Genomic DNA, 21593 nt, shown 5'->3' with positions numbered 1-21593 from the left:
ATTTTTCCAGCAACCTGTCTGGTCTACTTAAACACACAAAAAATAAAATTCTCTTGTTTCATTTTCAGTAAAAAATTACTGGACAGTAACAATCTGCACCGAACACTTCCCGTATTTTTTTTTTGTTGAACTATTCCGTTTAATCAGCAAAGCAGGTACAGTTATTGGCCGATTCTGATAATCTCAATATGGCCAGATGTCTGGTGATTAGGGCTGCTGATATCTGAACAAACTCAAGTCATGATGAGGCTGCAGATGTTTAACCACAGACACAATTTAGATAAACATTCTCTATCTAGATTCAGTATAATGATATCAAGTTCACTCTATCTCGCCTTCACAACGTTTAATTACACTGCTGCTGGTTCCAGGGAAATCATGAGATCACATGTAACATTTAAAAACATGAAAGCTAAAATCACTTTCACATGACAGACCGTGAGGGGCAAGATCAAATATATGTAAAGACCACTAGCCCGAGGGACATACAATGCATAACTCAAATCTCTAGATTTTAATAAACGCAGAGAAATAAAATCACAACCTCCTTGTGCTGGAGGACAACTCATAACATATTTCCCATTCATTTCTCTTACAGAAAGTCTCTGCACATTTATCTTCAAGTCTCTTTGTTTGGCTGTGATTTTCCTCATCTAAAAACTCCCATGGGAGCGAAAGGGCTTCCTTTACCGCCGCATAAAACATTAGGCTGCACCCCTATGCCGTCTATCAAACAGCTGTGATGTCTCCTCCTCCTACTGTGTCTTTCCCTCCAGATAATCAGGTGAGAAGGAGTGCTGTCGCTATGGTAACATCACCAAAGGAGTATGACATCATTATACACATGCTGTAATGGAGGAGGGGAGCTAAGCCAACAGAGCCGCATGTGGGCAGGTAAACAAAGCAAACTGATGTGGGCGAGGCAAACTAGGCCAGTATCCACCTGAAATTAGCAGGGTTCTTTCTTTCAAAAGAATGGCAACTGTAGTGAGTCTGCTGATATAAAAAAAAGTAGGCGATCCTTTCAAATGGAGTTACAAAAATGCATGCGTTAATATTACCCATAATTACAGTCTGAGACTCTGAACACTATCCACCACACCTCGGTGATGTGTATAATAGTAACTCTGTGCTCAGAATCCTTATTGGGTTAGTTCACCCAAAAATGAAAATTCTGTCATCATTTCTTTTCTGTCCTCATGTTGTTCCAAATCGTAAGTAGGGATGCACCGAAATGAAAATTCTGGGCCAAAATCCATTAATTAATAGGTATTAATATCTTATTTTACAATTAGTTTATATATATATATAAACATTAGACTTAATTTAATTCAATCATTTTATTGAATCTGGATCTTAAAATAAATGCAAGCTAATATAAAATATATAAAGAATTTATTAAATATCAATATTACCCTTCATTCAGTTTTATGTGTCAGAATCAGATTGAACAGATTTATTATTTGATCATTTATCAAAATAAAGATTATCATCAGAGTACAGTCCTACAAAGCTATTATCATCAGAGCATGTGAGCAGATCGTAACGGGGAGCGGATCAGTGAACGAGAGGGTAGTGTCGTTTTACCAGCGTTGCCAGTCGCTTCAAAGTAGTGGATCTTCGGAAGCGGAGCCACTCACAAAAAAAATTATAATAAAAATGCTGCGCGAGTGAAATATGAGCGCTGAACACTGAGGGGCGGGGCGGCGTATATTTTCAGCTCATATTTTTGGCCTTTTTTCTCTTTCAGTGCATCCCTACCCGTAAGACTTTCATTCATCTTCGAACACAAACAAACTTATTTTTAATGAAATCTGAGAGATTTCTGTCTATTCATTGACAGTCCACACATCTACCATTTTGACGCTTCAAAAAGATCATAAAGAGATTGTAATCTGAATTGAGGGGTTTCGTCCAAATTTTCTGAACAGACTTGATCGCTTTATATGATGAACAACAGATTGAATTTAGGATTTTATTCCCATAAAAAAATTGATCAGCGAACATAAACGGAAGCTCAACCGAACACGAGAAGAACTCTCAACATTGGTTATTGCGAAAGCTCAAACGTACTGTGTAACACACGAGAATGAACTCATTGGTTCTCCCACGTCAAGCGAACATGATTGAACTTCCGCTTACCACAAAGGATGTGTGCGTTGATGAATGTTCATATGTGATTGTGAATAAAAGCCTAAATTAAATCTGTTCTTCATATAAAGCGATCGTGTCTCTTCAGAAAATTTGGACTACACCACTCTATTCATATGGATTAGTTTTACATTTATGCATTTGGCAGACGCTTTTATCCAAAGCGACTTACATTGCATTATCCTATACATTTATACATGGGTATGTGCAATCCCCTGGGATCGAACCCACAACCTTGCGTTGTTAACGCAATGCTCTTACCACTGAGCTACAGGAAAGCTCTTTTACAATCTCTTTATGAACTTTTTGAAGCGTCAAAGTGGTAGTTGCGTAGACTGTCAATAGAGGGACAGAAAACTCTCAGATTTCATCAAAAAGATCTTCATTCGTGTTCTGAAGATGAACGAAAGTCTTACAGGTTTGGAATGACATGAGGTCGAGCAAATAACAGAATTTTAGACTAACCAGAACGTTGACCGTACAAGACTGTGTTTTTCATGCCAAGTAAACATGAAACATATAGGCTAATGTAACTAAAACACAGACAAACTAATAAAAAAAAATTATAGCTAGAGAACAATTACATGAAACATTTTGCAAGATGTTCATGAACACAATGATATGAAACGCATGAGAAATCAGTAATACAGAGCTTGAGAAGTGAATCCATCAAGAAAGAAAATAAAAACCACAGTTACATTTTGAAGGACTAGTTCAAAACAAACATGTATATATACTGTTTTTCAATGAAACAGAAAAGGGTATATTTTGAAAAATCTTTTTGGAACTTGACAGTCATGGTCATTATGACCTGTCACTGTATGGACAAGAAAGAAATTCTGCTTTTATGTTTGACACAGAGAAAAAAACAGCAGGGATTGGAACAACAGGACAGAACTAACTATTCCTTTAAATAATCACAGTCTATATGTTCACCACAGATCATAGTGAATACAGTTAAGTTCTGTCATAAACCAGCTTTCCATAGCTTACCATTTTCCACACCAAGATTAAAAGACACGGCCTACAAACTGACTAAACGCAAGCTCCTTAACACAGACTGTATCACAAATAGAGACACATACTTCATTATGAAAATATGCCACCACAGAAATGCTGTGGCAAGAAAACAAATGCTATATTATGTATACTAATAAACAGAAGTTTATTTCTGAGAACTAATTGAAAAAGTTTATTGACGTAGAGTTTTTTTTTAAAGATAAATGTATGCACATTTTGACCCATTTATTTGTGAGTCACCCGAATTATCTCATGTCTATACATTGAATTGCAGTATCTTGTTCAGACAAATTTGTTTACACCTTTTTTTTCCTATTAAAATAAATTAGATTCTTATGTGATATTTGTTGCTAAGGACTATATTTCTATATTGCTCTAAAAAATTGCATTATGCAATCGAGACATATTGATATTGAGTAAGTTGATCATTAATAAACATACGTGACTCTTTATCACGTAATTCCAAATGTACTTCCATTTTAATATCATAAAAGATACAATTTTTTCAAGAAGCAACAGTCAATACACAAATGTCACTTATGACCTTATGTGGCCTTAGCATTCATTTAAATATTTGGCTTCCTGAATGTATCTGGACATGTTCATATTTGCATAGTTATCCATAAAAGGTTGATAACAGACATTGGCAAACAGAATTAAACCAATAATCAAAACACCAAGACAAAACTTTGCTTGAATCAGTTCCAACAAAAGATTTTCTTTAAGTTTTAGCTTACAAAATGTAAGCATCTTATTCTAATTAACTCCCAACAGCTGGGAACATGTACAGCTGGTCCATACAGAGAGTATCAAACAATACTGCACAAATATAAATACATTTTACAGAAACTTTTACTCAATTTTTTTATTTAATAATCTTTTGCCACACTGATTAAGCAAAGCAGCAAAGATTGCTAAACTTGTGCAGATTGCTAGAATTCCAGATTGTTTGGATGGTTGTGACCAACAACCACAAAGTATGCAATACATTCAAGGCAAAGGAAACAGTGAGTATTATATCCCCCACCTCTCCAATCCATGTTGTCAGGCTTTTAGACTCAAAATTCCTGCTGCAGTATTTATTTTAGTACATTTTTGAAAAGCAGTATGATATCCAAAACCAGATGTTATGAGAAAGAAGCCATCACAACAATGGAAGGTTTGGTCATGCTCAGCCAGGTACAAAGACATGCCCTAGTAAAACTTTGTAATTGATGACTCAGTGTTCTCAAGAATCTCATTCATGAAATACAGAAACCATAATGCATTCGCATTTGCATATAAACTTGCAATTGAGAGAAATAGTCAGAATTGTGGTATAAAAAGCCACAATTTTATTATTCCGTGTTGGAAAAAAACCCTGCAAACTCAGAAATCCAAGAAAAAAACTGAATTTAGAGATATAAACTCGGGGGGGGAAAAGTCAGAATTGAGCAATTACCTTTTTTACTTTTTTATTCCGTGGCGGAAACAAGCTTCCACAACAATGTCATTCAACCGCGACAATAAAACATGTTTACTCTGTCTGTTAGGTTTCATTGGAAATGTAAATCGCACTAGACACACCTTTCACAGACTGAAACTGGCTGATGAAACGAGCACGTGTCATCTTACATATCATCTCCGACATGAGCAAAGTAAACAGAAGCGGTAGTTACTAGTACGTGACTGCGCACAGTTTACTGGTCTCAGAAACAGACAACAGGGCTGTAATCCCGTGAATACGGCATGCTGATCTAATCCCACGCGCTGTGGGTGGGGTTAACCCTTACTCGCTGGGTAAACAAGACTCCAGACAGCAAAGAGGCAGGACCGTCACTGACCCAGACCTGCCAGAGCCTTGGCTTTATGCGTTAATAAATGACAGCACGCATACAGCTGCAACCCTATATGAGACTGACAGTTAAATCAGTGAACATATCTACATACAAGTGAGGAAGTGAGTCTCCTAAAAGGAATAGTTCACCCACAAATGAAAATTATGTCATTATTTACTCAATCTCATGTGGTTTAAGGAAAAGGATTGTTTTTATTTGTTTAGTTACAATGAATAGGGACTAAAGCTCCCAAATGAACTTATTTTAAATTACTTATTTTTTAAATACATAACATGCATCAATGATGATAGCATTTTTGTGTAAACCATTACTTTAACCTATAATTTAGGTTACATTAGATTAAATACCACTATTAAAAAAATATATATAATTATGGTCTTTTGCTGGGAATTCATGTCATCAGAATTAACGCAATTACTAGTTTACAAACGTATAAGTTAGAAACTTTATGAAAACTTTGACTTCTCACACTTGACCACAATGACGTTATGTTAGAACGAACCAATATATCAACATTTAAAAAGTAGATAGGAAGCAACTTCTACACATATTTTTGTTTGATAAGCTTTAAAGCCAGTGTAACCAGGTGCACATTAAAAAAAATGTGCAAGAGAATCAGAAATTTATTTGTGTAGTGATAAAGTATTTTTCTGTCACTTCCAACAAATCCACATATGGAACAGCTGCCAGAGACAAATCATTTAAAATGATTTAAACAGCACTGTTAAACTCTAATTATATAACTAATTACATCTTATAATTAGCATGATTCCAACATGACATTAATGCATCATGACATACCTGTGGCTGTGATGAACAACCTTAACATTTAACATTTCACACTCAAACAGAAAAGCGGGAGTTCATGAGAAGAAACTGTCATACTGGTTTGGCAGCTCATCTTCTGCAAACAAACAGTAAACACGCTGTGGAAAGCATAATTCCAAACGCTGGCATTGAAGTTCTACACACTCCTATCCCTTTGCATGTTTTTTATTTATTATTTGGCTAATTTCATTGAACATTTGGCTATAAATAGGAATGTAGTACTCTCTGATAAAATACATTTTTTTTTATTCATTCCACAGATCTAAATTCAGATTGCAGATTCAATGTGAGCCTACATATCGGCTATATTACATCAGTTGTCATTAAGTTCTGGAAAATTACAACATGGAATGTAACTCCAATAAATATGAGCAGCTTCTGAGAAACTTTTGAGAAATGTTCTTTTTGGCCAAGCTTCTGCAGTTTGAAACCTTTCCATAACATGAATGGTACTTCAACATCTGTGAACTCTCGCACCTTTAACTACGCCAAGGGACAGAGGACGGATTTCTCCTGAAACGCAGGTGACCAACCTCCATGGTTCAAATCATCAAACATTTTAAGGAGGGAGGAAAAATAAAGTGCAAAACTGGCCTGAAGTCAGCAGTTTGCGCCAACCGAGCAGAGGAAAAGGGTGGACTCCAAGTGTGAATGGAATACAAAATGGGCTTCAATAGGCCTGTAACCCAAAACTCTCCGACAGATGCTAAGCACTTCAATGGACTTTCATTAGAAGGAAAATAGACACATACTGAATTACATTATAATCCGACAGCAATTTCACAAACTATAGGTGATGGGTGGAATAAAAGCTTATTTTGCGGAGTCAACGAGAGGACAACTGCAATAATATTGGAAACTGATCTTAAAAGGAAGACTGGCTCACTACTACTATCCCAAAAGCACTTATGAAAACAAAACAAAGGTGAAAAGTACAGTGACTCACATAGGAACGTTTCACATCACCCACAGGATAAAGGTTCGGTTCAAGTTACTTGTCTGAGATAAGATACTTCTGAAGTCCATATTAAATGATTCATTTATTTCATTCAAATGACTTATTAATATTGCTTAAATCATGCAATGATAAAACTCTAAATATAGAAACATAATAGAATGATTAACAAATATGATATAAAACTTAAAATAGTATTAGCCAATGTGTGTTTAAAAGGGGTCATATTATAAAAATCTTTTTTAAAAAGAAAAAGAAAGAAAATTGTGACAAAAACAAAGTAATTTTGAGAACTCTGCTTCAGTCCAAAAATACCACTTACTGAAAATAAGCTGCAAATATGTAATGTTTGTGCTGAATTTCCACAACTTTCTAATGTCAGTCAAATAGGTGAATTCAGCACGACCGTCCCAGTTAACCTATTAAAACACTATAGCCTAGTACTTCATCTAAATAAATTAAAAAACACTAACTAAAATCAACTGAAAATCATCACAAAATTATAATGTACAATATGAAAAAAGGACATTTTTAAATTTAATAATTACATTAACCTTGTTGTAAATTATTTGTGTTTTTGAAGATTAAGGTTTAGATGACAACAAAGGTAATTACTAAAAAAAAGGTAATGGACTGGAGCATACACAATTAGATAGCCAACATCAATTATGGTTGTCCATATTACATTTGGCGGAAAAAACAAACATTATACATTTCAAAAATTATAACGTGATCCCGTTTGCTGACTCAACAAATCCAGCAAATCAAAATAATTTCCTTCAGACAAGAGTTCCACAGCTAAAGTTGTGGCAAAGGAACCAACGCTTGCAGCCAAAACCAACAGAACGATGACTGTATCAATGCGTCCTGAAGGAAATCACCATTGTGTCTCTCTGGACTCTTCCAAATAAACAGCTTGTGTGGAGAGACTGGAGACGGTCGCTTAGGAGGTGTAGATGAGGCGGCAGTGAGAGGAAGGAAGAAATCCTTTGCCAGTCACTTCAAAGTGAAATGTGGGCAGAGCGTGGCGGCACCCTGGCACTGTAACATCTTATCAGAGTAAGACACACAGACATGCTGGGAAATAGACTGGCCGATCAGTCATCAGAGTTTTTCACCTCTTCTGCTTTTAAGATAAAGGCCAAACAGGGTCTGTGGGAACTTTAAAAACAGGAGTCAGCCTTTAAAAGTTAGTTTACTCAAAAGTGAACCTTATGTCATTGTTTTCGCACCCTAATGTCATTCTAAACCCATATGATCTTCTTTCTTCCATGGAACACAAAAGCAGTCATCCACAAAAATGTTCTTTGTCAGTATTTGCAGGGCAGAAAAGAGCGAGATGGGCATATATAACTCTTTCTGTGTACCATGTAAGTAAAAGTCATGGGGTTTGAACGACATGAGAGAGTAAATGTCAATTTAAATGGGTGAACTATCCCTTTAAAGACAAACAGTAAGCCTTTAAAGGAAACAAAAGGCCAAGTGAAATTGGTAACTGAGGTGGTAGATAAACAAGCAAATTTAATCTAATTAGGGATGCACAATATGAAAAATGTAAACCGATACTGGCGATAACCGATAATTAAGTCCTTCTCATGGCCGTATCCGATACCAATAACCAATAAGTTCATATTTTTATATTATCATTTTCATATAATCTGCAGTTTGTGCACCCAGGAGAATAGAAAATCAAAGATTCACTGATGAAACTGATATTTTAGTAGCTCTGGCCTAACAAACATCAGTCCTGACTCTTCAAATGTTTTTATTTTTTGTGCAAGGCACCACAATACTTAGTAACAGAAAGGGTTTAACATAACTATGACAGAACTATGGTTTATCTGCACTTAGGGTGCTTTCACATCTGTAGTTCGGTTCATTTGGTCCGGAACAAGGGTGAAAAATGATACTTCGTAGTTTGTAGCATTTTTTTGGCATTTTGGTTCCTTTTCACAGCACACTGATCGCTCTGGTCCGAATCAGTTTATGAGTTGATAAAACGAACCAAAATGCAGTCACGTGACAACATCCACATCACTCGTTGGCCAGATGTGTCTTGAACACATTTCCATACGCACTTCGATTGGTCAGAATTAGCGTGCGGGAAAATTCCAACAGAACTCCCAGAAGTAAACAAAGAGGTGGAAAATCCGGCAGACAACACACCGCTGTTTACCATGGAGAGACGACTGCGTGGGCTGAATGTATCCCTGGTCATATTTTATTATATAGTTTGTCTACACCACTTTAGACAAACAATAATATTTGAGAATGGAGCAAGGATGCGGCTCGAAAATAACGTTAATAATTTATATCAGGCTCCACACCTCCTCACAACTCCAAGTTTGTCAGCGAGCTGCCATGCTTAAAGTGCAAACTGTCAACAAACATTTCTCCTCATCCCATAATGCACAGCGCAGCTGATTACAGCAGTTCTTTGGCAGTTGGTTTTGTTCGAGGTCAGATCACGTTCTCACCACAAACGAACCGCTCCAGAGTTTGTTTGAAAGCGTACCGAGCTTGTTTGGTCCGCACCCGAATGCGAATGCCGCATTCACACCTGCCCAAACGAACCGCACCAATGGGGAAAACGAACTCTAGTGCGATTCAACCGAACTAAATGAGTTAGGTGTGAAAGCACCCTTAGGCTAGCAACTCATTAACAACACATTATTATTAAAAGTATTTCATGCATAACAAAGAAATGAATCTATTCAACCTTTAGTGCATGAGGATGAGGAAGTATATAGTTCTCTTACGAGAGGTTCTCTAGTATTGCGTAAGTAGCTTACGCTGCGGGAAAGTCATCTTTCTCGAGATCTGAAGCCAAAAAATTATCCTTAATTTTTATAATTTTGTCAACGCAGTGTAGTAGCACGCAGACCTAGGGCAGGCTTACTAGCGTGCCCATTGACTGCCCTGCGGCAACTGCAGCAGCCTAACGCTGAGCCTTAGACGTGACGTCACGTCCAATGAGTGCGCTTGGCGCGCCTCATGCGTCACAGCCCGCGAAAGAGGGGGTCTGGCTTAGCGTATATAAGCGAGGCTCAGAGGCTGCTTCACTGATTTCTATCTCTTCAGTGACGCTCTCCGCATCGCAGGACTCTGAGGAAGCCGCCGCCGTTGAAACAGGCGATCAGCACGCCGAGGATATCAGCCGGCCGTCTTCGCCGCCTTCAGCCTTCCCTGCCTGCCCCGCTATCCGGCGGATTATATCCTTTTTTGCTCTCGTTGTGTGTGTTTGTGTGTTCGCCCCGCGACACACTGCATCTAAAAGAGCGCGAGGCGTTGTTGCAAATGCCTCGCTCCTCCTGTGGCTCGTGCAGAGCCCCGCTCAGCGACAGCGACCACCATGTGATCTGCGCTCTCTGCCTGGGCCTCGCTCCGTCTGCCTCCACCGCGCAGCGTAAGAGGAAACACCGTGCTCAGAGGCCTCCAGAGCCGGATACAGTAGCTGAGCGCTCGCCGGAGCCCCTCCCGCGAGCCTCGCTATCTCCTTCTCCCCCCCACCTCCCGACGCGCAGCAGCCGGCTTTCGCCCGCACTGCCGTCGCCTCAGGGGATGAAGCAGACAACGCTGCTATCATAGACAGCTTTACCCCCCTCTGTCAAGCCGCGCAAACGGCGCCGCTCACAAGGGATGTCAGAAACGGACGGTCTCGGGCTATAGCTTCCTTTACGTTACAAGAAAGCTACCCCCCCGTCACTGGCTAAAGGAGAGAAGAGTGTTTAGCCCCACCCAGGACGGACTAACCTCCATTCCTCACATATTTCTCAGTCCCCTCCTAAGCTCAGGCGACTGGAAATACATATACTGCAGCAAACGAGCCTGTTTTTATACACGCACGCCTGCAAACAAACGCTGACGCAAAACATGATGACGCTCGCCCCTTCCCGCGCTCTCCCCCTCTGTTCGAGCCGCGCAAACAGGCGCCGCTCACAGGGATGTCAGAAGTGGACGGTCACGGGCTAGCTTCCTTTACGTTATAAGAAAGCTAGCCCGAGTCTCGGTCGCGCGCGTCACTCACAGGCGAAAGGAGAAAAGAGTGTCTAGTCCCCGAGACCGGACCCACCCCCATTCTCACACATTTCTCAGTCCCCTCCTAAGCTCAGGTGACTAGAAATATCAATATTGCAATAAACAAGCCTGTTTTTAATACACGCACGCCTGCAAACAAACGATGTCACTGCACATGATGACATCTTCCCGCTCTCTCTCCCTTTGTTCGAGCCGCGCAACTGCGCCGTTCTCAAGGGATATCAGAGCGGACGTCACGAGCACCGGCGAAAAGAGGAAGAGAGAGTGTTTTCGTCCCGCCTAGGCCGGACTAACCTCCAATTCTTACATATTTCTCAGTCCCCTCTAAGTTCAGGCGGCTGGAAATACTAACACTGCAGTAAACGAGCCTGTTTTTAATAGAAGCTTTTTAACTGAAAGCTTATGTGTGCCCCTGTGGCTCAGTGACAGAACATTAGGCTTTCGCGCCAGAGACCCGTGTTCGAATCCGGCTCTGGCAGCAGATACAAATTTTTTCTGTTTGCTTCTCCGAGCTCGCGGCCAGCTTTCTTACATACAGAAAGCGAACCCGCATCTCGCACCCGCCCGCTCACTAGGATGGTGCTTGAGTATTTATGAGCGTCTAAACATATGAGCCATCAAAGCGCCCAGCTCTGTCAGTCCCCTTACAAGAGGCTACTGCAGCAGCTTACATCGCAGCCAACGAGCCAGTAACACAACTCGTTCGCCTGCACACAAACGCCGTTTTTTACGGCGGCCCAGATAAATCTCATAAGAGTATAAATTCGGGTTGTCCGGCTCACGCCGAAGGTGTCATAAGTGTAGAAAATGTGCCCACACCCTCGTGCTCACTGCTACACACAAACACGGTTCCCCTGGTAACGCGCTCAGAGTGCACTCTCATAAAGCGGGCACGCGCCGCTCGAGTGATAAGCGTAGAGAATGTGTCCACGACTCTGTGCCCACACCTACCCACTGCCCGCTCTGCCACACAGTTACCCCGGGTTGCAGACCCTCTAAAGCTCTCAAACACTGGCCGTGTGACAAATGTAAGCCCTGCGCCCGCTCACGAGTGCGCGCACTTACTAACAAACACGATACCCCTCATGCCGCTCTCGCGACACGGGTTTTTAACAGCGAAATGTGCCCCATCCATAAAGATTGAGCCGTCGTACGCTGTACTGCCAGTCACTACTGTCTACCAGCTAGTGGTGGGAGAAAAAAATCGATCCATCGATGCATCGCGATTCTCTCTCCAACGATTCTGGATCGATTCTGAGAATTTCAGAATCGATTCTGAGCTTAGTTTTTTACCAGATGTGCGATGACGCTGAGTTTGCTTTAGAAACACCCGTCTTCTGCTTGCTAACAATTCCTCACACACGCACACAACTCGAACCTTCCGTAAAATAATCTTTCATAAAGTTCGGAAAGGTTGAAGCGAATTACAAGGACATTCACAGGCTTCATTGCACAGGATGCACTGTGAGAGACGCGCGCTTGTTTTGATGTTACACTTAAAGTGTGCTGTCTCGCCCGTCTGTATTTTCCTTACAAATGCTCTACGAAGTCATCATTTATGTGGTTTGGAATGCAGTGGACTTATATATTTAAAATATGAATCTCACTAACAGAAGGCTGCTTTCAATTTTAAATGCTGACGCACGCTTTGTTTGTGTACGAGACTGCTCGCGCAAGCGGCTGTGCGACTCCGTGTAAGTGGTTTAATATACTTGTGCAAAATGAACGTAAACACAGCCAGTTATGTCTTAAGGGATTAAACGGACAGGACAAACCACATTACTTCTTATATTTCAAAAGAGATCCGAGCGTGAATGCAGCTTAATAGATCTCCCGCAGTCTATGTCATAGTAAAATACAAAAGTACGATGAAGAAAAATCACTCACAGTTCTTGAATGGAAAATGTTCAGATAATCTTAAATACTGAAAGCACTCTTTGTTTGTTGTTTGCCATGTTTCTTTGCTCCTCTTTATTATTTGCTACTTGCTTGTATGGTTTGAAGTTATATAAGTTTAAAATTCTTAAAATACAACTGTTTTAATGATTTTTTTTAATTTGTAATTATTTTTTAAAAAGTACTTAATTACTTATGTAAACTAATGAATTAATAAGGGGGGAAAAGTAGATAAAGAATCGATCTGGAATCGGATCGTGACCTCCAGAATCGGAATCGGATCGGATCGTGAGGTGACTAAAGATTCCCACCTCTACTACCAGCCCCCATGTTCAAGCACCGGCGGCGCGTCTCATCTTCTCTGATACAGGTTCCCCATCTCGCGCAGTGCGGCGCTATCAGGCGCTCGGAGCAGCTTTTCGTTTCGTTTGGTGGGCGCACCAAAGGTCTCGCCGCCTCGAAACAGAGCCTGTCCAGATGGATAGTGGACGCTATCGCAGCTGCTTATGCGTCTAAAAACCTGCAGTGTCCTCTGGGCATCAGGGCTCACTCCACCAGAGGCATGGCCTCTTCGTGGGCTTGGTCCAGCGGAATTTCCATTCATGACATTTTTACGGCGGCGAGCTGGGCCTCCCCCTCGACATTTGTTAGGTTTTACAACCTGGAAGTTCCTGCCTTGCAGGCGAAAGTTTTATCAGTCTAAGTCACGCGTAGGCCGGCCCACTGTCTGTGCGCGGGCTACTGCGGTTGATTTAGCTCTCCTGGTTGAGCTGCATTATACAGGGGTTATCAGCTCAGACCGGCCGTGCCGCTCTGAGCGCCCTAGTGTGTGCTTATGTACTGCGCTAGCCATTCTATTGGCCGCCCGGTTCCCACTCATCGTGTTCCCCGGACTTCCCCTGGGACTCATTTAGTGGATGCTGGGCGCGCACGGCGTTGACAAGGGAGTTCCCGCAGCGTAAGCTACTTACGCAATACGAGAGAACCTCTCGTAAGAGAACGTATCGGTTACCTAACGTAACCTCTGTTCTCTCTAGAAGAGGGAACGAGTATTGCGTAACCCGCCGTGCTCGCGCCACGAGCTCATTCGCTTCAGCGACAGAAACCAGTGAAGCAGCCTCTGAGCCTCGCTTATATACGCTAAGCCACACCCCCTCTTTCGCGGGCTGTGACGCATGAGGCGCGCCAAGCGCGCTCATTGGACGTGACGTCACGTCTAAGGCTCAGCGTTAGGCTGCTGCAGTTGCCGCAGGGCAGCCAATGGGCACGCTAGTAAGCCTGCCCTAGGTCTGCATGCTGCTGCACTGCGTTGACAAAATTATAAAAATTAAGGATAATTTTTTGGCTTCAGATCTCGAGAAAGATGACTTTCCCGCAGCGTAAGCTACTTACGCAATACTCGTTCCCTCTTCTAGAGAGAACAGAGGTTACGTTAGGTAACCGATACGACTTTAAGTCACGTTTTTCAAATACAAAATAAAATGTAATGACATTTGTGAACCTCGAAAACAAAAGTGCATCCTTAACTAAAATAAAGTGCATCTGCATCCTCAAAAGTGCAAAATGAGATTTATCTGAAATTACATAGTTTAACATAAAATAAATAATAATAATAATAAACTTAAAATGATTTTCAATTTGCACTCAACATCTTACCCTCCTCCAAAGTACATATCTTTTCACTTGTCTCCGTCGAAAACCTGAATCCTCAACCACGGAAAAAGGTTGGTCATCAAGGACTATAAATACCATTACTCTGTCGTAATATCAGTTCCGCGAGTCGTGACAGTTTTAAAGCTGCAGTCATTTGCACTAGGAAAGCGAATGAATCTCAGATAAATTAGACTGATTGATTGATTGATTGATTGTTTTACCGGCAAACGTACTTTATCGGACCTAGTTATCGGATTTCATTTATTTATCGGAGCAAAAAAAATGACATCATTTTCACCCATATCACCCGATAATTTATCTGTCTGATAAATATCGTGCATCCCTAAATCTAATGTTACAATTTGGGAACCACCTGAGATCTAAAGTGTGTATAGTAAAAAGCATAGAGCTAATTGATTCATTCTGTGTGTAACGGGTTTAAATGGAATGCCCTATAAGCCCTAGATCCCTTGGAATCCGATATGGAGCTGATTTATTATTTAGGCTAGTTTTTTTTTTCTTTATGAATTTGTTTACGCACCATTCTATAAGCCTGTATGTATGCTTGGGATGTTACTTTTTTTTAATACAAACAAATATAAAATAATATTGAAAAATACATAAACGAAAACAACAACAATACAATATAATTGTGTTAAAAGACAGCCAGCTTAAGGTAGCAAGCTACAACAAGTATTAAATGTGGTTAAATTAAATAACTCCAATATCTTACACTAGAGTTGTGTGGGAGCAAATTAAGTTTGACATGCTATGATATCACAATCGTGTTGAATTGTGGTCCATGGATCCGCCTGAAGTGTACATATATATTAGATTTGCTCACTCGGTTAAAATCGAGGGATCGAGGGTCTGTCCAAATAAACTACTCTGGCCCACTTGAAGTTCAACTTCGATAGGGATTCCCCCCGAGGGGAAGTAATAAGGGAAGTTCACAAGTGTATGTCTAAAAGTGGAGTTAAATAAAGCCAGACAGTAGGAGGGGATGTTACCCAAGCCGTGACGTCATCACAAAACATTTTCATATTTCGATGAAAGATTACGAAGACAATTATTAAAGGTTCTTTTGGGGGGGGGGGGGGGGGGGGGGGAGATTAATTTGCACGGATGAATTGTTCACCACAAGACACGAGGAAATTTTGATTTCATGTCGGCTTTAATGCAGTACATAGTAGGATGATGTCTTTGAAAACACTCTTGCACAGATAAAAAGAGTGAAGGTTAGAGTAGCAGTGTGTAATTTCTGCACAAGACGCACCTAACAAACAGCAAAAATAGTGATTCTTTCCAAACAGGTTTCCCTAACACTCCCCCTTGTCTGGTCACTTAATTGTAACACTAAGAAACCTTCAAGAAAAAAGGCTTTTTTCCTTAAAAGCCCAAAATACTTTTGTGACACTGATTGATCACCTTCTTCGGTTCAGGGGTCTTTTGAAAAACATAGCCTAATCAGACATTCCTCACTCACAAACATCCTTTTCACATTAATCTCATAAAATCACAAAGACATTTCAATAGGAACTACATTATTTTATTATCTAGTTTTTGCCCATAACACAAATGTTAGATTAGAATATCTGTCATAAAGCAAAAAACTGCCATGTTTCCCATGATTCCTGCAGTATACAAGCAAACCGTTTCAAACTGAACTTAGAGAGTAAATCAAAAACACACCGGACTAACGTCTCTGGCATCTTTTGTGACTCATTAGATTCCAGAGATGTTCAAAAATCAACAGATGCAGTGGCAGTGAGCTAGAGGAAGTGCAATTAAGTTCTGCTAATTTAAAACAAGTTTAATTAAATAAACTCCTGCAGAGCAGCTTTAGCGGCTGTTCTTTCCATTAGAGGTTCTCTGCCAATCTAAAGACAACCACTTACATCTTGCCATTCTTCATATAAAATGTACAATACATCAGGCCGTGTGCTACGTGATCAAATTTTACATGATGAGTTTAAAAAGCATGAGTGCCTTGTGTGCATCCATAAACAGCATTTGCCAAACGATCAAATGTGCACTAAGCTATAGATATTCTTATCTCTGATAGCACAGATAAAAAAATAAAAAATTCACAAGGAAGGAAGATAAGCCTGATCAGTCTAGTGATTATTTTACTTTCCGAAACAAATCTGTATAACCATTCCAAATTCATAACTTTGAAAAGATTGGGAATCTTTTAAAGGAGAAAATAAAATATGCACACGTTTCGAGATCAAATGAACGATTGTTTTTTTAGGAACGATATGATTCAGATAGGCTATATAACTAAATATGTAAATACAATTATTAATAATTATTAAGTAAAATAATCTTAATAAATTACATACATAAATTCACTTTTTATGAACAATTTCAATTATTAGAAAACACTAAAACCTAACACATTAACAGAGATGAACAGAATTACTTGCTCTCTCATTCACAAGCAGTAAACTGATCCCTTTAATTCCACTTCCGTGACATTTCCGTTACAACCTCTGGCCAAGCCAGTGCAGAATTTGAAAATCAAAAATGTTGGCAATAAATACCTGCAGCACCAAGACCTAAACAATACGGCCAAAAGTTGCAGACATCTCCTTTTATGGCCAACCCAGTGCCCACAGCATGATATTTCACTGTCTGCCAGTTTGGGTTCGGAAAGAAGAACTCTGTATTAAGTGCATCACACCGGAGCTCCAAAAAAAAAAAGAGGTAAATGTTACTTAACTTTCGTTTAACTGGTCACAGTTGAGTAGATCCACCCCACAGTCCTTTCATTTCTGGCTCCCAATTAAAATAAAAAAAAACACCTCTCACACACTGATGGTTGCTGTTAGAAAGTCAAACATCTAATCTAAGTCTGGCATACTTGCCAAAATAATCAGCTGGGTTTGAGCTTAGTCAGCAAAAGAGTCTTTGTCTCTCTGGTTTTGCACTGACCTGACTATGAACAAAGACACAAGGATGATTTAAGGTATAAAAAGGATTCATATTATCTGTTACTTTATAACCTTCTCAATAACATTCACAACTAAACTATAACATTAAAATATGACTACGTTGAAATACAAACCATAAACCTTTACTAATTGCATGTAAACAGCATGCATGCAATGCATCAGCTAAACATCAAGATCAAATCAATAAAAACCATTAGTGCCACATAACAAAGGTCATGGGGTGGAAAAAAGGTTTTTGTCCAAAATAGAAATGTGGGTCAGCAAGACAACACAGAGGTCAGATTAAAGAGTCTCAGTCAAAGCCAAGTTGTACATCTTATGAGTGGTCATGGGCAAACATCACAGCACTATGAGATTATCAGAAGCAAAGGTGATGACGCAACTGTAACCTTCACTAAGGGGATAGTTCAGTGTGGCCATACATATTTCTCCCTAAAAGACCAGAGGAATCCTGGAATGCAGCAGTCTAAATAAGCACATCCATAATTCATTAATGTCATATTTCACATTTACATGAGCAGTGTGTTGTTTTTGCACATCTTTTGGCAACACTAACATTATACAAATGAGTTATTGTACATCCAAATAGTTAGTCCCACATGTCAATGTATGTACACTGACTAATGAGTTATTTAATACTGTGAAACACAAAAGAGGTAAGGCATTTTGACAGACTCAAGTCACCATTCGCTTTCACTGTATGGAAAAGAAGCAATGTATGGGAATGGTGACTCAGCCTCTTTTTGTGTTCCAAAAATAAATAAATATAAGTTTGCAACAACATGGTGGTGAGTGGACCATTTTTATTTATGGGTGAATTATTCCTTCAATGTGTTATAATAAAATTTAAACAAACAGGCGTTCGTTTGGTACGCTGGAATGTATGCACGACGGACAGATTCGAATTTTGATATGAAACGAAACGCTAATCAATCGTTGAAACTTATCCAAAATAATCAATTACGACAGGTTTTTCATCTTATTTTAATGTTGGTCACTGTGTCAAAAGATTGAACTATTTATAGTTTGATGCATTACACGATCTGAACGATTCGCTCAGGAATCGGACTGAATTGGACCGAGCCGTTCTCCAAATAACAACTCACTGATTCAATGAACCGACACCAGAGGAACAGATCTTTTCAAACGTGTCTGAACCATAGAGGTCTGAACGCAATGAACCGACAACTGATAACTGAGCTGTGATACTAAGAAGAGCACAACCGATGATTTGACAGATGGGACGAAATGTAAGTTACTTTAACACCAGAATCGCAGAAATGTTACAAATAAAACGTTCTGGGAATGGGTTTATGAGAACAGAGAGATGACTACATGAGTACCTTACATGAATTTAGTATTGTTTCACGCAAATTACTTTGTTATTATGAGCTGAACCATGAATGAATTACCTGCACCAAACTGAACTGGGTCACATGATTAAAATAAACTACCTTATTAATAAAGCCTAATCGACAATAAAAAACTAATTAAACATAAATTATGGAACGTTTAAAAGAACAATAACATAAAAGGCCATTCAATCGGTTTTTGACCCGGTTCTTTGAAACGAACTGTTCAAAAGAACCGGTTCGGTGAAATGAATCGGACTTTCCACCACCAGTCAGCAAAGAAGTATCCGTTTCTAAACAACAATCACCGCAGTCGATGCTTACCTTTATTTCATGGATCCTTACAATAAACAATGACACGCGTTTGCCTGTGCTCTTCACCAGAACTAATTTCAAAACGATGACATTGCTTTATTCCACGTGTCCGTCTTGAAGTCGTTTCCAAAATCCCACACCAGCGTAAAACATTTTAACCGAAATCCGCAGGTACTAGTTCAGTCCGCCTGACTGTGTGTGTCCGTTCATACTGCAGCACCAGAAAGGCGCTAATGCGAGAGAAAAGGAGGATCCCACACCATTGAGCAGAAGGGGGGAGGAAAACAGATCCTACGTGATTTTTTTTCTAACGAGTAAACAGGCACGTATGATATGATTATAGTCCGCAAAGCAATAAAGTATAACTGCGTTTACAGTGGATTTATTCCGCTGAATTTCACTGAAAGCGCACGGCGGTTATGAAAGAACACTACTTGGCTCCACTCCCCCTACTTTTGGCAGCAATGGGCGGTACACTGCCAAGGTTTAATCTGATTGGTTTGCTCAAATTGACGTCACCAGGCAAGGTCGTTCTCAGGTTTTGGGACTCCTCATTTTTGTGATCTGTTCAGTGTTATAAGACCACATACTTCTTTATTTCTGTCGTTAGGGTCAATGACGAATTTAGATTAAATGATAAAAGGGTTATTTAAAAAGAAATGGCTTGCTATTAGAAAATATAATCTATGGATTAATGTAGGTTCATTTTACTGTTATTCATTATTATTATTATTATTAGTATTTATTTATTTATTTTAAGGTAGGCCTAAATGAGATACATTTAAACTAACATGTATCACCATACTTCCCATTCATTAATCACAGCACATTAAGACAAATGTTTTGTAATGTAAGTTTTGCCTGTATAGTGACTAAAACCAACTTTCGTAATTTTTTTGTTATTTATTTATTTTTCTTCAAGAATTTGATATTTAATTCCAGTTGCAATAGGTCATGCATTAGTGCATTTCAGTTTGTTTAAAGTGCCTAAATGATGATAGGACTTATTATAGCCTGGTTTCATAGACAAGGCTTAGAATAAGCCAGGAGTAAGCCTTAGTTAAATTAGGATATTTACGGGTTTTTTTTAACGTGCCTTAGAAAAAAAACATTGCTGGTGTGCATCTTGAGCAAAAACAATGGCAGATATGCCAGTGCAAGATATGTCAGTGCAAGTTGCTTTCATCAAACATGCACTTTAGTCTAGGAATATATAATAGGCTTAAACCTTGTCTGTGAAACCGGGCAAATGTGTCATTCAGCAAAGACTGCTCTGTCTGGACAGGGAGCAGCCAATGTCATATGTGGCAATTTAAACAGCAGTGGTTATGGGTACACTAAACCACTATGACCTCTGGGATTTTACCCAGTCTTTTAGAGTTATAAATGCAAGCTGGTTGAGAAAATTGAGTGTCCCTTCATCCAACCAGTGTGAGGGGAAAAAAAGCAGATTGGTTCCTTGATCATTCTGTATGGTTTTCTAAACCAAATACAGGCCCAGAAAAGGGCGAGGACATCTTATAAAAGTTGTATTTATTTTTCTGACAGACAAAGCTATTAAGTTGGTTTCACTGTGTTGACAGGCTTCAAGCTAAGATCTGGAACTCACAAAAAATAAACATTGCTGAAGTATGACTTGTTTTTCTTTCACAGAGCCAAAAAAATAAAAAAGTCAGATGATTTTAGAAAAGACAAGGAAAGACTGTTGGGAAATCATTGCTCCCAGGATGCAAACTGAATCTAATATGAACACATTTTGCACCAAAAGAAGCAATTGGTATCTAAAACAAAAAAACAAAACTGTCATGTAACCTTTCTAGGTGATGGAGGAGAACAGTGATTGCTCTTGAACATGATGCAAAGGGACAAACACAAGATAGCAATGTAAAAATATCCACTTATCTGTTGATGTTCAAACTGTTTGAGGTGTTTGTGGGTACATCATGATTGTATACCTTTAAACGGAAAGCACTGTTCCTGTCTCTGAGTGTTGAATAATATATCAGCTCCACAGCAACACTCCCTGAACACCCACTTAAAGTGTGACTGCAGAACCTTAAAGTAACTTTCTATAATGTTTATTTTAAATTACACCTTTATGATTTAATAGATTCAGAGTATGTGATTCAGGATTCTATGCTATAAAAATCAGTAACATCTTGTGTTAAATCTATTACCAGAACAGTAACATATGAGCCAAACGTTCTCCCAAGGGTATGCGCCATATTGTGACTTTCTTTCGTTTTTTATGAAGTGCATAGATTCTAGTGCAGATGGTTTTAGTTTATCTCTCTATGTTGAGCCACAGCATCAACCACAGCTTTAGCCTCCTTCTGTGTTATGCCACATTAAATATGCCATTGCCATCCATCAAAACAAGCTGTTGTGGGCATATTTCTTCACCCCATCAGTGAAGATAACTTATTTTTTATAATTAATTAATGAATACACACACACACACACACACACACACACACACACACACACACACACACACACACACACACACACACACACACACACACACACACACACACACACACACACACACACACACACACACACACACACACACACACACACAATTTAA

At 39.5% G+C, this 21593-nt stretch overlaps 1 protein-coding gene across 24 annotated transcripts in view; it reads right to left on the bottom strand.

Moving 5' to 3' along the window:
- mical3a (microtubule associated monooxygenase, calponin and LIM domain containing 3a) overlaps positions 1-21593 on the bottom strand; it is a 92492-nt gene that overhangs the window by 68027 nt on the left and 2872 nt on the right. For 23 of the 24 annotated variants that reach the window (XM_082181714.1, XM_082181735.1, XM_082181734.1 and 20 more), the window contains exon 1: positions 19013-19446. The exons of the other annotated variant lie outside the window; for it this stretch is intronic. The gene's annotated coding sequence lies outside the window, so the exon portion shown is untranslated. Of the gene's footprint in view, positions 1-19012; positions 19447-21593 lie in introns of those variants that run through there. 24 annotated transcript variants of the gene reach the window in all.

Source organism: Leuciscus leuciscus (assembly GCF_965113295.1).
Source record: "Leuciscus leuciscus genome assembly, chromosome: 10".
In the NCBI taxonomy this organism is placed as follows: Eukaryota; Metazoa; Chordata; class Actinopteri; order Cypriniformes; family Leuciscidae; genus Leuciscus; species Leuciscus leuciscus.
Note: the sequence above shows the minus strand (reverse complement) of the source record. Positions and strands in the feature narration are given on the sequence as shown.